Source organism: Propithecus coquereli, unplaced genomic scaffold (genome assembly GCF_000956105.1).
Source record: "Propithecus coquereli isolate 6110/MARCELLA unplaced genomic scaffold, Pcoq_1.0 Scaffold173, whole genome shotgun sequence".
NCBI lineage: Eukaryota > Metazoa > Chordata > Mammalia > Primates > Indriidae > Propithecus > Propithecus coquereli.
Window position 1 is genome coordinate 1,460,735 of NW_012141969.1, and position 16,410 is coordinate 1,477,144.

A 16,410-nucleotide genomic window follows, 5' to 3' on the forward strand; every position below is an offset into this window, starting at 1 on the left:
TCTGGGGGCTTGGAGCCTTCCAGTCTCCCTGGGATGGGTTCTCATCCGCCTGCTCCGCCACCCCCTAGCAGGAGCCTAGCGGCAGGCACAGAGAGGGCTGGGTGTGCGCCAAGTTGGGGGGTACGGCTCCAATGAGGGTCTGCACTTGTCTTGTGAATAACTCCCTGCCAGAGGTAGTTCGGCGTTACAAAGCAAATCAAAATCATCATGACAGGTCAAGAGAGAGCGTTCCTGGAAGAGAGGGAAAAGCTTGTGCCCTGCTTTTTGAACAAGGGGACCTGAATTTTCATTTTGCCCTGCACCCCACAAATTACGTCACCTGCCCTGTCCCTGATTCTGCAGGGAGCCCTGAGACAGAGGAGCAGAGAGAGGCAGATAGTTGAGGTGGGAAGCTGTCAGTATGTGAACCATCTACCATGGCTGCAGGGGAACTCGGGGATTCCTGGAGGATTTGGGGGAGTGCCAATGGGGTCTGCTTCAGGTGTCTCCCCATTCTTTAAACAGTTGCCTTACCTACCTTTATGTTGTCTTCTTGTTGTCTTATGGGTGTTGGTCTCTACCAACTTGATGTTGAGTTCCACCAGCTTATTTGAACAGGACTTACGATTCTCTGCAAGCTCCCATGGTACCTGGCTTCATCAGCTGCTTCTGGAAGAATGAATGAAATCTGCAAAATCTACAAAAGAGATCACTGTGAAGCCTTGGGAGAGCATGCTTCAGCTCCATGCAAAGTAGCCAATAGATGTTACTTCTCTCTGCTGGGAGCAAAGGCTGGGACTTCCCAAGGCACAGGCCAGCGTGTGTCTGCCTGCCAGGCTGTCACAGCAATGCTCAGCGTCGGGACAGCAAAGCCAGCCAGCTGTCAATTAGGGGAAAGGAGGCTGCACAGTGCAGCCTGCAGCTGGGACCCCAAAGTCAGCAGAGGATACCCAAATGCAGTGGTAAGGGCTTGGGTGGTGGTGGCCTAGGAGAGCAACAAGAGAGGCTGGCTGAAGGGAAAGGGGGTGGGGGGAGGTGTGAAGGGACACCGAGGGGATGAGGGAGGAGGGGTGGGCCTTGGCCTGACCCCAGGCAGTGGGGAGGCCATTTGGCACTCCTGTTGGCTGAGCACAGTGATTAGGTACTTGTGCCCTGGAGTCAGACCTACCTGGGCTCAAACCCCCACCCTGCCACTTACTAAGTATACACCAGTAGGATGAAGAGGATGGTAATAACATCTACCTAGTAGGGGTGTTGTGAGGCTGAAACGTACTTGGCCTTGGGCTTGACACCTAAAAGGTGCTCCCCAAAGTTCACAGTCACACCAGTGCTCTTGTCAGAGAGGAAGCACAAGGCCACCAGACCTGGAGTGTGGAGGCTTGTGTCCCTGACCAATGCCCACCCCGCCCACCACACACTCTGTCCGTAGCTTTCGTCTTTGGTCTCTTGTAGGTAAAGGCAGATCGTACCTGCTGGGTGGCTTAGCTTTCTTGGTATAAATGACCAGCATGAGGCCTGGTGGGGTGAAGGCAGCCAAGGCTTGGCTTGCCAGAAGCCACAGTTGTAAGTACCAGCTTCATCTTAACTGTCCCTCCTTGGGCAGATTCCCTTCCAGTAACCAGGCCTCAGTGTAGCTATCAGTGACACAGGCAGGAAAACAATATACCAGGTAGTAGCATAAACTTTGGAGTCAGACTACCTGGGCACAGCATTTACTAGCTGTGTGACCTTGAGCAAGTTACTTAACCCCTCTGTGCTCTTTGTCTGTAAAGTGAAAGTAAGAATAATATCTACCTCATGGAAATGATGAGGGCCTCAATTAGTTAACATGTTTAAGGTGTTTAGAACAGTGCCCAGGACAAAGTGAATTCTATATTAAAGTGTGAAGTATTATTATTGCATGGCATGAAAGATACTGCCAATGAGGGCTCTTAGCCAAGACCTTCCTGGGAGGTGACCTAGGAAAGAATTCTCTTTTGCCTGGGGACCTGGGATTTAAAAGTCCCACACTACCCTTGGTCGCAGGGGCAGGGGACAGAAGGTGAAGGCATAGGGAAGTCTTCTCAGCATGAGTAGGTGTTGGCCTGCCCAAAAAGTAGTGGGAGGCAGCCACTGCTAAGTGAGCCAGAGTGGGGCTGAAGGGCTTTGCTAATTCTGCGAGTTATGGCTGGAGGAAGGGTCCGCGGAGACCAGATTGTGGCAGTTCATGTCAACCATGTGAAGGGGTTTGAACTTCATCCTCAAGGCAGTGGGGGAGTGTTGGGGTGATAATAGTAGTGAAATGATATATACGAAGCTCAGTCATGCATCCATGCATCAGATATTCATTGAGCAACAACCACATGCCACGCACAGTTCTAGACCTTGGAGTGATGAGCAAGACAGGCAGGTCTTGGCCTTCAAAGAGCTGACAGGCAGTTTACTTGGGGAGCCTAGGGCTTGGTAAACCTTCAAGTGACAACAAATTCCAGTCCTGTTGGGACACAGGCCCGAATTTTGAATTCTTGTTCCCAGAGCTGAGCTTTTTACTTTTGCACCGGGACCTGCAGGAGAAACCTGTGCACTGTGGGTTCTTTGTCTTTCTTCGCCAAGTTGCCAGATGCAAGGCCTGCGCTGGCTGTTTCTGAAACCCGACTTTGAACCAGCTTTCTTCAGAAACCACTCTGGGTTTTACCCTCACTAGTTCTGAACAGCTGGTCTGGCATTTCCCCTTGGTTGCTAAAACCCTTGAGTGTTCCTGGTACTCAACAAAGCACCTAATATATTTTCATTAAATAGTCACTGAAGGCGGCCGGAAGTTGGTTCTCAAAAGTCATCTTGTGGGCTAAAGATTGGTCTCAGGTTGAGTTCTTTAGGAAGCAGATGCTGAGATGGAATTAGCGATTGTGAGAGCTGATTTAGCTCTTCAGTGGCTTCCAGGAAGGACGATATGAAATTGGGCACAAAATGACACAGGAGTGGCATCAGTTAAAGGAGACAGGGACGATCAGGGTTGGGCAGGGGCCGCCATCAGGAGACAATGCAGATCTAAAAAGTCTCCACCAGCCCAGCGGGAGCTCCGAGCAAAGGGCGTCCATCAGAGGAGCTCCGTGTTGGGTGGAAATGGCTGGCCCCAAGTCCCGATGCCTTGCTCGGCCACTGGCCCCGAGAGATAAGGCTGACCCTGCTGAAGCCTACAGCTGGAGGCTGTCAGCTAACCACCCTTGAAACAGCTGGCAGCGTGTCCTTTCCTGGAGGGGCTCTGAGTGACACCTCTCTGTGTCTGTCACAAGACCTGAAAAGAAAATTGGGAGCAGACTCTGGCACTATGTGGTCTCTCTCTGCCTTCAAGGCTCTCCCCATTTAGTAGAGCTTGTAAAAGTTCATAATACCCCTGGAAGGAGAAGTCCAGGCAAGAAAACCTCAGATCCCAGTTTCTAGGAGAACGAGACGATGTGTAGGAGGCTGCTCGGTTTGCCTGCTACTCCGGGAATTTCCCCACCCAGGCCAATGAAAATGATTCTTACACCAGCGATGGAGAAAACCTTTTCTATTTTCCTTTTTCCTAATTTGGTGGAGAAGATGCAAATGGATATAGATTCCATCAAAATGCTCTCACCAATGATAGATATCCCCTATTTTGTTTCGCTCCCGTTTGGGTTGTTAGCGTGGCAGCAATTAAACTTGACAAAATAGTGATTAAAAAACAATGAGAGGCAAATGTACCAGCACACCAGCGTGCATCTAGACCATTCCGAAAATGATCTCTTAAGTGTTTGAAATCTGCTTTATTTTCCTACCGCAGGAATGAGTTTTCAAAAAACAGCACTTAGGAAGGGCAATTTGCCACAAGCATTCCGCGGCCCCAACAAACAGTATTTCTTTCTAATGGACTCTCCCCCTCCAAATTTTAGCTGCAGTTCCCAAATCAGACTCATTATATAAAAGAATGAACGAATAGCACAAAATGCCCAGAAACCAAGCCTTTTCCTGACACTTTCGATAATGCAAACGGCAAACAAAACTTCTCAACAGTAACTTTGCTTGCTGGGTTTCCAGGGCACCAGCTGCTGGGCTGCCCTGGTCTGGGAGGTCATCGCCTCCGTGGAGCCGGGAGGTCTAACTATGATCAGCCCAAAAAGTCAGCTGTTGCTGTCTTCTGAGCAGGGTTTTTATAACATCTGGCTGTTCCTTGCAGGACTGAAGAGTGTGGCTCACAGGGGACCTTTTAGAGAGAGGAATTAACAGCACCGGGCATTTTCAGCAGTGGGGTTTTTGTTTGTTTGTTTTTTGAAATCGTGATGCGTATCTGGCTGCACGAAGCCACGGTCATGTCTTTCTCTCTCTCATTCTGATGTGCAAGCAGCTTTCTGGGTCTAATTATAGATGTAGTCTGTGCATCCTTGATCAATAGTTCTGAGTGTCCTCCCGCCTTAAGAGCCGTTTAGTTCTTGCTGATGGGCTGGCATTTCAACCTCTAGCTCTGCGCAGGAGTTCTCAGACTCCTCAACCCCATCAGCAAAACCCTGGCTTCTCCCACAGTGCCCTTTGAACTTTGCAGAGCTCCGATCAAGCCCCATCTGCAGGGAGACCTCAGGAGGCTGCAGAGAAGCCCGACAATGTCCAGAACTACGACGGGAAGCTAGGGTTCAAAGCGTGGCGACAGCCAGAACCGGGAATGGCGTCCAAGACTGTCGTCTCCCTTGAGGTGCCCCTCAAAGGAGGGGCAGAGGAGAGCCACTGGCAGCAGGACTCAACCTGGGAGCAAGGCAGCCATCCATGTGGGTTCTCAGCGATCTCCAGCAGAGCCGTAATCGTGCTGGCTTTGGAGACCCAGAAAGCCACTGTGTTTGCAGGCTTCTGTTTAATGATGAGAGACACACAGCACAGGGGTGGCAGGGAAATGAAGAGGCAGAGCACAATGTGACCTGCAGGGCACAGGAAACGATGGAGCAGAGAGGTGCTTAATAATAGGGTTTTACTGGATGGGAATGAGTGGCTGCCCCATGTGGCTTGGCGCCTCCTCTGAGAATGACCCCAGACAGGCTCTCTCCATCGGCTCCGTGTCCTCTGCCAGGCTGGTGGATGCTGTGGGAAAGCTAAACTGGGCACAATGCTGGGTCCCCAGTGAAGGAAGGCAGGGAACTGGAGAGCGACAACGTCTCCAAGCAAGGCGTTGGCTCAGACTCTCCGTGCCCCAGAATTCAGTGTTGGGGCAGCCCCCCAGCTCCCCTGTACTCGGGCGCTTTTCCAGGGCAGGCCTAGGCACAGGCGTGCAGGGGAGGGGAGGTACACCGAGGGACCACTTGAAAAGCAGCCGGCGTGGGTAACGCTCCCACAGCCGCCAATCCCAGGCCTGCCCGTTCCTATGGAAACAGGCGCCAAGCTAGGAGCCTGCTGCTGGGAGCCGAGTCGCAGGCGGCTGTCAGGCTCAGCTGCTGGCTGCCCGCTGGGACCTGGAAGTGCCCTTTTCCAAAAACCATCCCTGCTGGCTCCAAGTCAGAGGGGTCTCCTGGCATCCGCTGAGCTCCGAGCCTGGATGGAAGAGGAGAGGGAGGAGAAGGAGGGGAGTGAATAAAAATATTTACGCTTAACAAACACTTTGATGTTTGAAGACTGTGTGTACAAATGAGGGCTGGGAACATCTTTGGTGAGGGGATGGTGTTTCCAGGCAAATCTCTTCATGCGCGCGCACGCGCGCACACACACACATACACATACACACAGGCACACACGTACACACACACGTGCACACGCACACAATCTCCAGCTCTCTTTCTCTCTTTAGGAGTTCACATTGTCACCAGCACAATGCAGAGCTGGACCTGGGAAGGGAAGGATGTGGGTGGTGACGGATAAGCACCCAGGGACTGTACCGTGTGTCTCGGTGGGCATTCTCTGTCAGCCCCAAGGTGGCCTGGGTTGGCTGGTTGGAGGATGCAGGAGGCAGCCAGAGCTGCCCGGCCACATGAGGCATGCTAGGAAGGCTGCCTGTTGGAGATGCTGCAGGGCTGGGGACATCAGGACTGCTCAGGTGCAGTTAAGGCTTACACTGGGGTTGACTTTTATCTTCACAGATCCTGAAAATTGGAAGAGGTGTGTAGTAACATAGACACCCACACCATGCCCAGGCAGAGGCAGTGGTGACAAGGAGCTTGGGCTTTGGAGACAGAAAGCATTGGCTGTGTGGTCTTGGGAAAGTCACTTAACCTTTCTGATCCTCAATTTCTTAAGTTGGAGGTAACAGCAATAACTGCTTCATGGTGTTATTGCGTGGAGTAAATACATTTAAATATATGGAATGATAGTATTTGCTCAATAAATGCCAGCAAGTATTATTGTGTTCACCCAGCAAATGGTAAGCCTGCACAATGTGCAGGGAGCCGTGTTAAGTCTGTGGAGGATACAACAATTACTCAGGCAGGTAATTTGCCTTAAGGGATTGTATAATTTACTGAAGAAGCCAAGAGAGGAAGATTAATAATTATGAATATAGACAGAAGCTGCAACGTGAAAAGTCAACAGTGTCCACTCTGCTCTCCCTCAAACAGTTCTTTGGGGGTAAAAGTAAGACAGTAGAAATGAGTATTACTCAGGGAAGTCTAGATGCTATAATAAATATCAGTGGCCAAACACCTATGGTGTTTGGCATGCAGTTTTCCACGAGGTGATTCAGGAGCCTGGGCGCCTCTATCTTTTGGTTTTTCCATCTTCTGGAGACTTGGAATCCTCCATTGGTCCTTTCCATCCAGTGGACAGAGGAGGGATGAGAGAGAACATATAGGACCGCATAGAAAGTTTTAGAGACCAGGTCTGAGTCTGGCCACATTTTACTGTCCAGAACCCAGTTGCTGGCCCCCACCTAACTGCAAAGGTTGCTGGGAAATGTAGTCTTCCTGTGTACCCAACGGGTAAGTAAAATAGGGATTGGCGAACACAAAGCCTTGTCACAGTTGGAAAGGGTTTTGAGAATTCAACAGCCATACAATTTTCAGGGGCAAGGACGGTTGTTTTGATTACTTATTGCTGTGTTATAAACCACCGCAAAACTTAGTAGCTTAAAATAACCACATTTACTTAGCTCATAAATCTGCAATTTGGGCAGGGCTCAGCAGGGGCAGTTCTTCTTTGTTTCATCCACTGGGTGTCAGCTGGATTGGCTCAGAGGCTGGGGGCCTGGGTCATCTGAAGGCTACTCATTCACATGTCTGGTGGTAGATGCTGGCTGTTGGCTCAGACAGCTGGAGCTGGAACAACTGGGGCTCCTCAGGCATCTCTCTATATTTCTTTTATTTTAACAAATTTATCTATTTATTTTAACCGACAAGTAAAAATTGTATATATATGGTATATAATATGATGTTTTGATCTAAGTGTACATTGTGAAATGGGTAAATCAAGCTATTTAACATATGCATTACCTCACATACTTAACATTTTTTTATAGTGAGAACACTTAAAATCTACTCTCTTAGCAGTTTTCAAGTATTAATATATTACTATTAACTGTAGTCACCGTGATGTACAACTGATCCCTTAACTTATTTCTTGTGTATAACTGAAATTTTGTGTCCTTTGACTAACATCTCCCCAGTGTCCCCTCCCCACCTCCTTCTGTATTTCTGTGAGGCCTTTCTATGTGGTATCTCCGGCACAGAAGCGTCTCAGTGTAGCAGGATTCCCTACGTGAAGGCTCGGGGCTCCCAAGGCACATGTCCTAAGATGAAACAGCACAAGCTGCATGGCATCTTCCAACCTATCCTTGGAAGTCAATCCCACCAATGACATCAAGGGATAAATTCATACAAGTGTCTAGTTCACAAGGGCTTAAAGGCAAGAAGTTCCATATTACTCTAGTGTGCTGGCTCAGAGGCCCCGCTTGCCAGGGTCAGTCATTTATGGGAGATTCCTTTCCTTCTCCAGAGACTTACGAGTCCCTCTTGCAGACTAGAAATTGGGGGAAGGGCCGTGGCAATGGCCACTGAGCAGCTCATTGTCAAAGCTTCCTGTTCATGCTGTCCACTTTCCCACGGCACACCACATCCCCCAAGATCCTCACTGAGGCACCCAGGGCCATGGAGCTTAAGGTCCAGGCCCCCAGGATCCGAGCAGCATCCCCAGCAGAGGCTCTGCCATCCCCAGGGCCTATGAGGAAGTTTGGCACTGGTCTCCCGTGGCACCTGCCACCTCCAGTGCCATCCTGTTGATCTTGGATTCCCCTCCCATTCTTTGCCCTTGCCTGGTCTCTTCCTTCCATCCAGGCCCTTGCACGATCCCCACTCCGGCCCCTGCGAAGATGAAGCTTCTTGAGGCAGGTGCACGGCCTTGGCCCATTCGCAAGAGGCACCAGCATGACGATTTCTGCAGAAAGACTCTCTTAAGAAGGAGCAGTGTGCACTGAAGGGCCTCTGAGGCTTGGTCCATCAAGAATTAATAAGACATTTACTTTTAGTTAACCCTGGCCTCCAGGCCTTATAGCTCTGCTCTGCTGATTTCTTTACCAGGCTCTATGCTGCCATCCTTCCAAACATTTTTAAGAATGAGTCTGTACTGAACCTTCTAGAGCTCAGATGATGTGCTCCAGTGGCTCAGGGAAGGAAGACCTCACTTCTAAGTATGGGAAGAAACGATGCTTTCATGGTTGTGGGGACATGTTGTCCTAGATTGGCTGCCCCCTGAAGAGACCCCATGCTTAGGATTTGTGTATAGGTACTTTTTTTGAGAGAGATCGCAGGCAACACCAGTATGGAAGTGGGGAAGCCAATACAGGGTATGATGAAAAGCAGCTGGGCGCAGTCCCACTGGGTACCCAGGGAGAGGGTGTGGAACACCTCTGGAGTCCTCACCCCCGAGGGCGAGCAAGCCACGGTGTTTATGCGCCTACTCATGCATCCATGGTGGAGAGTGTTAGTTCCCGGGGAATGCCCACTTGCCCTTCACAAGCGCGTGCTCTGGCATTAGAGAATGGCCTCACACAGAGAGTGTGTGTGGCTGCTGGAGGATTGAGGACATATAGGCAGGACACCAACAATGTCTGTCACACACAGGAGCTGATTTTGATTTTTAGCTTTTTATTATGGAAAATGTCAGATGTACACAAAGTAAACAGAATAGAATAACAACCCCCCGTGGACCCATCCCAAGCTTCAACAATGATCGACATTCTTCCCTTCTTGTTTCCACTATACCTCTGAACTGATTTTTATAGGATGCAGGAAGCATGGTAAGCAAAGGAAAGCAAGACTCCAGGTAAAAGAGGCGGCTTACCAAAGGCACAGGGATTTGAACCAGGAAATAAGCCTGCAGCGCTCTTTGACTTCTGTGTCACATGCATGGTGGAGAAACGGAGCTCAAGTGGAACGATGGACTGGGACGCGCCACGGAGAGCCCTGGAGAGCAGGCTAAGTAGGGCACGGCGAGACATTCTCTGGCAAGTTGTTGTGTAGATGACTAACCTGATTGTCTGAGCTTGGGTTCCCCAGAAGCAGACCCTGAAAAAAGGAGTCAAGGACAAATTATTTGGAAGGTGGTTGTAGGAAATAGCAGGGGAGTGGAGGAGTGAGATAGGGAAGGGAAGGCAGAAATAAAGGGTGTTATCAATCCAGCTACTACTGTGGGCAACTGCAGCTTAATACTACGGGGACTCTGGGAGACAATGTGGGGCACACAGCTCACAGTTATCTCAGTGGAGGGGCAGGGAGCTGGGGCATTCATCTACCAAGTCCCCTTCCATCATTGCTTGAGGGCTGTTTTCTGGGGTGCTAATTCCTTGGCCCTTCCAACTTGTGGTTCTGGAAAAAAAATAACCCTCTGGAAGAGAGATACAGACACCGGCAATTGGAAGACAGCCGGAGCATACCAAACTGGGATGGTCTGGGGGAATATGGATGGGGCACCCACAGCCTCTCCCGCACCACTCTTAGCTGGAGTTCATTAGCAGGCAGAATGTCTGATGGATTGGGGCAGGGACATTCAGGAGACAGGGACACCACAAGGAGGCTTTTGCTGTGGTCCGGCTGGGAGGCGATGGAGGTCTGAGCTGGGAGAACAGGAAGGAAGAAGAAGTGACAGATGGGGGAGAGAGAGATTGGGGAGGTATCATCACCAGGGTTTGGCGACTGATCTTGCATGTTCACCGGTAGGAGGCAAATTACCAGAGATAGATTATAAACAATGCTTAACCATAGCAGCTACATTTTTAAACTTTTGGTAAAGCAATCGAATTCATCAACAGTCCTGCTGGGTCTCTCTCAATCCCAGATGTTCGGCCAGGGACTCAAAAGCTCAGAGGTAGAAGATTAAGTGACTGAGGGGCTGGCACCTTCTCAGGTGTAGCCACAGGCCCGGCTCAGCCCAGGCTGTTCCAGGGCGTGCTGCAGCCAGGTGAGGGCAGCAGGAGCAGCTCTGGGCAGTGAGTCAGGAGATCCAGGAGCAGGTCTTGCTCCTCCACCGTGCAACTTGGGGTGGCTTGCCGGGCCTCAGTTTCCTCAGCTGTAATATGGGAAAAATTGTACACGCCCTCCCCATCATGAAATATTGTGATGATCCAATATGTTTATGTGTTTGGCTCTTTCGATTGTTCTAGCAACTGTATTTCTCTTCAACACCCTCCACCTCTGCCAACTCACTGACTTTTCCTGCATAGCTTTACCTTTCTGCCCGGCTAACAGTGAAGGTTTCTCAGTGCCAGTGCCCTGCTCATGTGCCTGCACCCTTTCAGAATATCTGCATGTCTGTGCCTGAGAGCTTCCCCCTCCCCAGAAGGCAGCTCTGCCTGCCTGGGGCGGACCAGAGAGGCCCAGTGTGGTGGGTTGAATAACAGCCCCAAAGATGCCCATGTCCTAGTCCCTGAAACTTGCGATCCTGGTACTTAACAGCAAAAGGGACTTTGCGGATGTGATTAAGTTACGGATCTCGAGATGGGGAGATTATCCTGAATTATTGGGGGTGGGGTCTTCATAAGAGGGAGACAGGAGGGTCAGAGTCAGAGAACACGATGTGATGACGGAAGCAGAGGAGGAGGAGCTGTGACAACAGTGGCATAGTTCAGAGTGGCGCGGGGCCATGAGCCAAGGAATGCCAGTGGCCTCTGGAAGCCGGAAAAGTCAAGGAAATAGAGTCTCCCCTAGAGTATCCAGAAGGAACGTAGCCCTGCTAACCCATTTCAGATTTCTAATTTCTAGGCGACAATAAATATGGGCTGCTTCAAGCCCCAAACTTCATGGTCATTTGTTACAGCAGCAACAGAAAACTGTAATAATACAGTCAGGACTTACCACTGCTGCAAGGGTAGCCCTCCACCAGCGCCTGCTGGGAGTGGTGGATAAATACCCCAGCTCCCTCATCCCTCAGGTGGGATAACTCTGAGGCACCTGTTTTATTCCATTTCTCAGTTCTCCCCTGGGATTAAGTGCCTGTCACTGTTGTGACAGCTGCCTTAATAATGCACCCCTTCTGGCCTTCATTTTTGTTTTGAATCATTTTAATACTCCCACGTGGAGGATTCCCGGGATCCCTTGCAAATGAATCACTTGCACTTATGTCCTTAATCCTTACGTCAGGGTCCGCTTCTGGGGGACGCTGACCTAAGGTAGCACACAGAGAGGGCCTCCTATGGGCCAGTCCAAGTGTTGGTTACATTTCATCCTGTCAACCCTACATAGCTCCCATTACCAGATGTGGAGGCTCAGCCTAGAGTCTGGGCTCAGGTGGAAATTCAGCCCATAACAGCACCTGAGGGACAGCCTTTCATAATAGACTTTTGGGTGTCACAGGAATTTTCTGGATCCTTATTTTTTTTTTCTTAGGGCTCTAGAATGTACCACCTTTTTATTTCTGAGGGGTCAAAATGTTGAGGCTAGCCACGTATGAGGCAGGGAGCTTCCTCTCCGTGTCTGGGCAGCGAAGGGGGAGGTGGTGACGCTGAGCTGGTGGCTTTCTGCTGCTAGGGAAGATCAGGCTGCCAACCTCAGTCTGTGCCCTCCCAGAGCCTGAAGGAGGAGGCCAGTTGAGACCTGCCTTAGGGCAATCTTTCTTGTTCGAAGTTATGCTCCAGTGCCCGGCGCCCTACCCAACACACAGCATGGCCCCAGCGAGTCCGTGCTGGCTGCTTGAATGGACACTGGAACTCTGGCCAGCGACTCTACCGAGTTGCACAAACCTTGGGCGTATGGGCGGACCTGCAGGAAGAAGGGAAAGGGGAAAATGGGGGCTGGAGGGAAGCTAGACAGCTGTTGATTGGTCTTTCATTTGTTTCCTAGGGCTCCTGTAACAAACCACCACAAACTGAGCAGCTGAAAACAACGGAAATTGATTCTCTCACAGTTCTGGAGGCTGGAAGTCGGAAATCAAGGTGTAGGCAGGGTTGGTCCCTCCTGGAGGCTCTGAAAGAGATTCTTTTCCATGCTTTTTTCCCCCTAGCTTCCAGTGGCTGTCAGAGATCCTTGGCGTTCCCTGTCTTGTAGCTGCATCACTCCAGTCTCTGACTCTGTCTTCCCATCACCTTCTCTCTATGCCTTCTCCTCTTCTTTTTTCTTATAAGGACACTTGTCGTTGGATTTAAGGCTTACCCTAACTCAGGGTGGTTCCATCTCGAGATCCTTCACTTAAAAGTCTGCAAAGACCCTTTTTCCAAATAAGGTCACATTCACAGGTTCCAGGTGGATGTATCTTTGGGGGGAGCCACCATTCAGTTTTTGATGTTGGTTCCAGGCCAGATCCCTTGAGCTTGGATTGAGGCTTGTGGAGAGGTTGCTGGCTGGTCTTCTGAACGATTCCATTCTACCACGCAGGGCCTCTCTGGTGTGGGATGGGAGCCGGGGGAGCAGACAGTGCTCTGCTATCTCCAGAGTTGAGCCTCCAGGCCAGGACCCGAAACTGCGCATTTCGCTTGGGGCACCAAAGATAATTGCTAAGAAATTCCAACAGAGACCAAAATGCAGATTTTTCAAAGGAAATATCAAAGAATCAGTTAAAGGACTTTAAATCCAGTGGAGGATATAAAAGATTGAAGAGAGAAGACACTGGATTTTCTGTGAGCAGATTTCTTTGGAGACAAGTGATCCCTTGCAGGGAACCCCCACTCAGACACCCAGAGAAGTGGGTTAAGATGTATGTGGGGTGGGGAGAGGGTGCTAACTGAAGGCCTAGCAGGAGTGGAGAGCTGATGATACTTGACCCCTGCAGTTATCTGGACTCAGTGGACTGGGATCTGACATTTGCCTTACTTCTAAGAGGCTGGGGCTATTTGCCCAAGGCAACAAGGGAGGGAGGGAGTGAGCAAGGGAGGTAGAGAGAGAGAGAGCGCACACGAGCTGCTATAGTGTAGAAAATGACTGCCCTCCCCTTTGATAGCATGCCAATGGTGCATAAATCCCAGGCACCGGGAGCCTAACCATGGTAGGAATGTTGGTCTAGAAGACTAAACTCAGGCCTTCTTAGCTTGTGCTCCACGGGCCTAAGGCTTTAGAGGTCCTTGAACTTCCCCAAGTTCTACCCAAATATTTACGAGTAGCTGCAAGTGAACATTTTATCTAGGAGGAGAGTCCATAGCTTTCACTAGATTCTCAGTGGAACTTGGGATTCTCCAAAGGGCCGAGACCCGATCAGATGTGCTTTAGGGCTGGTCTAGCCTGAAATTCCAGGACCCTAGAATTCCTCGAGACTTTGGGAAGGGTGGAGACCCTGAGGGGTCAGTGGCGGATCCAGATGGACCCATTCACGTCCAGCTCTGGGTCCACTTGTGAGCAGTGAACTGTGGGTTGAATTGTGTCCCCTCAAAAGTTACGTCGAAGTTCCAATCCCCAGTACCCATGAATGTGACTCTATTGGGAAACGAAGTCTTTACTACGTAATCAAGTCAAGATAAGGTCATACTGGGCCCTAAATCCAATGACAGGTGTCATTGTGAGGAGAAGGAAATTTGCGGACACACAGAGGGAAGAAGTCCATGTGAAGACAAAGGCAGAGATTGGGGTGACGCATCTACAGGCCAAGGAACACCAAGGATTGCAGCTAACCACCAGAAGCTGAAAGAAGGGAGAAAGGATCCTTCCCTAGAGCCTTTGGAGGGAGCATGCCCTGCTGACACCTTGATTTAGGACTTCTAGCCTCAGAACTATGAGAAAATAAATTTCTGTTGTCTTAAGACACGCAGTTTGCGGTCATTTGTCATGGCAGCCACAGGAAATGTACGCACAGTGTTTCCGTGTCTTTGCGTTCCTCGTTCAAGATTGTATGACGTTTGTTTGACTTGGCTTTATGGCTTGCCTCCCAACTTAGAAATGACCCAGAGGGATTGGGCTACCTCCAGGGGGTTCCCCTTCATCAACTATTCCAGAAGTATTTATATGCCGTGTGTCCATTCACCCCCTTCCACCCTCCTTCACTGGTTGGCAAAAGGGCAGGTGGCTCTCTGGACTATACTCACTCAGAAAGTCAAAGGAGCCCCTCATGAGCTCTAAGAGGGTGAGTTTTAGGCCGTAAGGACCTACTCGATGCATCTCCCTCCTCCTCTAGCCCCTCCATGACACTCTGCAGGCTCCTTCCTGCCCAGGGTCCTTTGCATATGGTATAAGCTTTGCTCAGGATGCCTTTTAAACAACTTTTAATTATGGAAATTTCAAGGACATACAAACATAGAAAAGAATAGTATAATAATGAATCTCTCTGTACCCACCACCTAGCAGTAACAATGACCAACTCACGGTCAGTCTGCTTTACCTATACCCTGATCTACTCCTCTCTCCCTAACCATATGATTTTGAAGCAAATTGTAGTATGACATCATTTTAACTCTAAATATTTTGGTATCTATTTCCAAAAGATAGGGACTTTTCAAAAAGATAACTGAAATAACGTCATATCTTAAAAACTTAACAATATTTTAGTAGTATCAAACATCCAGTAAGTGTTGAGATGTCTGATTGCTTCATAAATGTCATATTTTTTTCTTTTTCGTAGTTTATTTGAATCAGGAGGGCCAAACATAACAAATAGTTATCTTTACATTCTCTCTCTTTCTCTCTCTCTCTTGCAATTTATTTATGGAAGGAAACCAGATTGTTTGTCTTGTAGAGTTTCTCAGTCTGTTTTTTTGCCTGATTATACCCTTGTAATGTCATAACGTGTTCCTCTGTCACCTGTATGTCTTGTAAATTGGGTAGGTAGATCTAGAGGCCCGATTGGATTCAGGTGCATGAGGGGGGAGGTGTGCTATGAACGTGATCAGGAGGGACATGGTGTCTGGATGGCTCTCCTTTTGAGTTGACGATCACCATCTACATCCCCTACATTGGGGTCACAAGATGTACCCGGAATGCTCTTTGCAACTTCTGTACCCAGTTAACTCCTACATGGTCCTCAGATCTCAGAATTCGCTTCCTCGGGAATAGTTTTCTCACCCCCCCCGGACTAGCTCGCATCCCCTTGTTAGAAATGCTCGCAGCACCTTTATAGCTTGTACATTCATTTAGGATTCTTTGCTAAAGGCGTGGCTGCCCCACAAGCCTGTAAGCACCTTGAGGTTGCGGGCTACAACTGTTTTCCTCTTCGTTGTATTTCCAGTGCTTGGCACGGAGTAGTTGCTCAGTGAGTGTTTGTTGAATGAATGAGTGAGTGAGTTCTTTTGATTTCGGCATCCTGGAAAAGCCTGGAAAGGGGATGACAAAAGACTGAGGTCTTGTACAACCCCAGTTTTCTAAAGAACACGTTTCTGTGGCCAGAGCATGCTCACCATGAAGTATCACCCTCTGAGGGGCCCGATGTCCTGCCCTGTCCCCTCTGCACTTCTCCAACCTTGCTGCTGAATTACAGAGTGTGACTTGTCCCTTTTAGCACTGGTGGCATTGGAAAAGATAAATAACTTCTCTTTTTCCTCCTCCCCAATCCTGGGAGACACAGAATATCCCATCTTTAATCACTGCCTAAAATGCAGGATTTTTATTTCCTGGATTAGAAAATGTTTCCCTCCCAGAGAGGCCTCATGAGCCTTCCGGGGAGCCCTTTCCCTCTTCCTTTGATCTTCTTAGAGTATTCCACCAGCCACTGGCTCCTGATGAATTAAACAAAAGGAGAGAAACTCAGGAATCCACAAGAAGCAAGTCAAATGGACCAAATCATGTGGGAAGTGCGCCTGCCAGGCTGCTGGCAACACGCCAAGAGAGTCCCAGCCTACCCATCCAGGCCCCTGCCTGGGGACCATCTTGGGCCAGAGGGCACTGGAAGGTCTTGTTGCCCCATAGTTCCCCAGACTCGTTGGAGGATGTGGCTGCAGGAGGAGCAGAAAATCACAGCAGAATCGGGCCTCACCTGATGAGAACTGCTTTTAGCTCAGGGCAGGCTACCCGGGAAAGCCCAGAAAAAACCCTTCTTGGCACTGATCTTGAGGTTGGTGCTTAAGGTGCCATGCCCAAACCTGAAGGGGTCAGAGAGCCCCTGCGTGCCAGGCAGAGG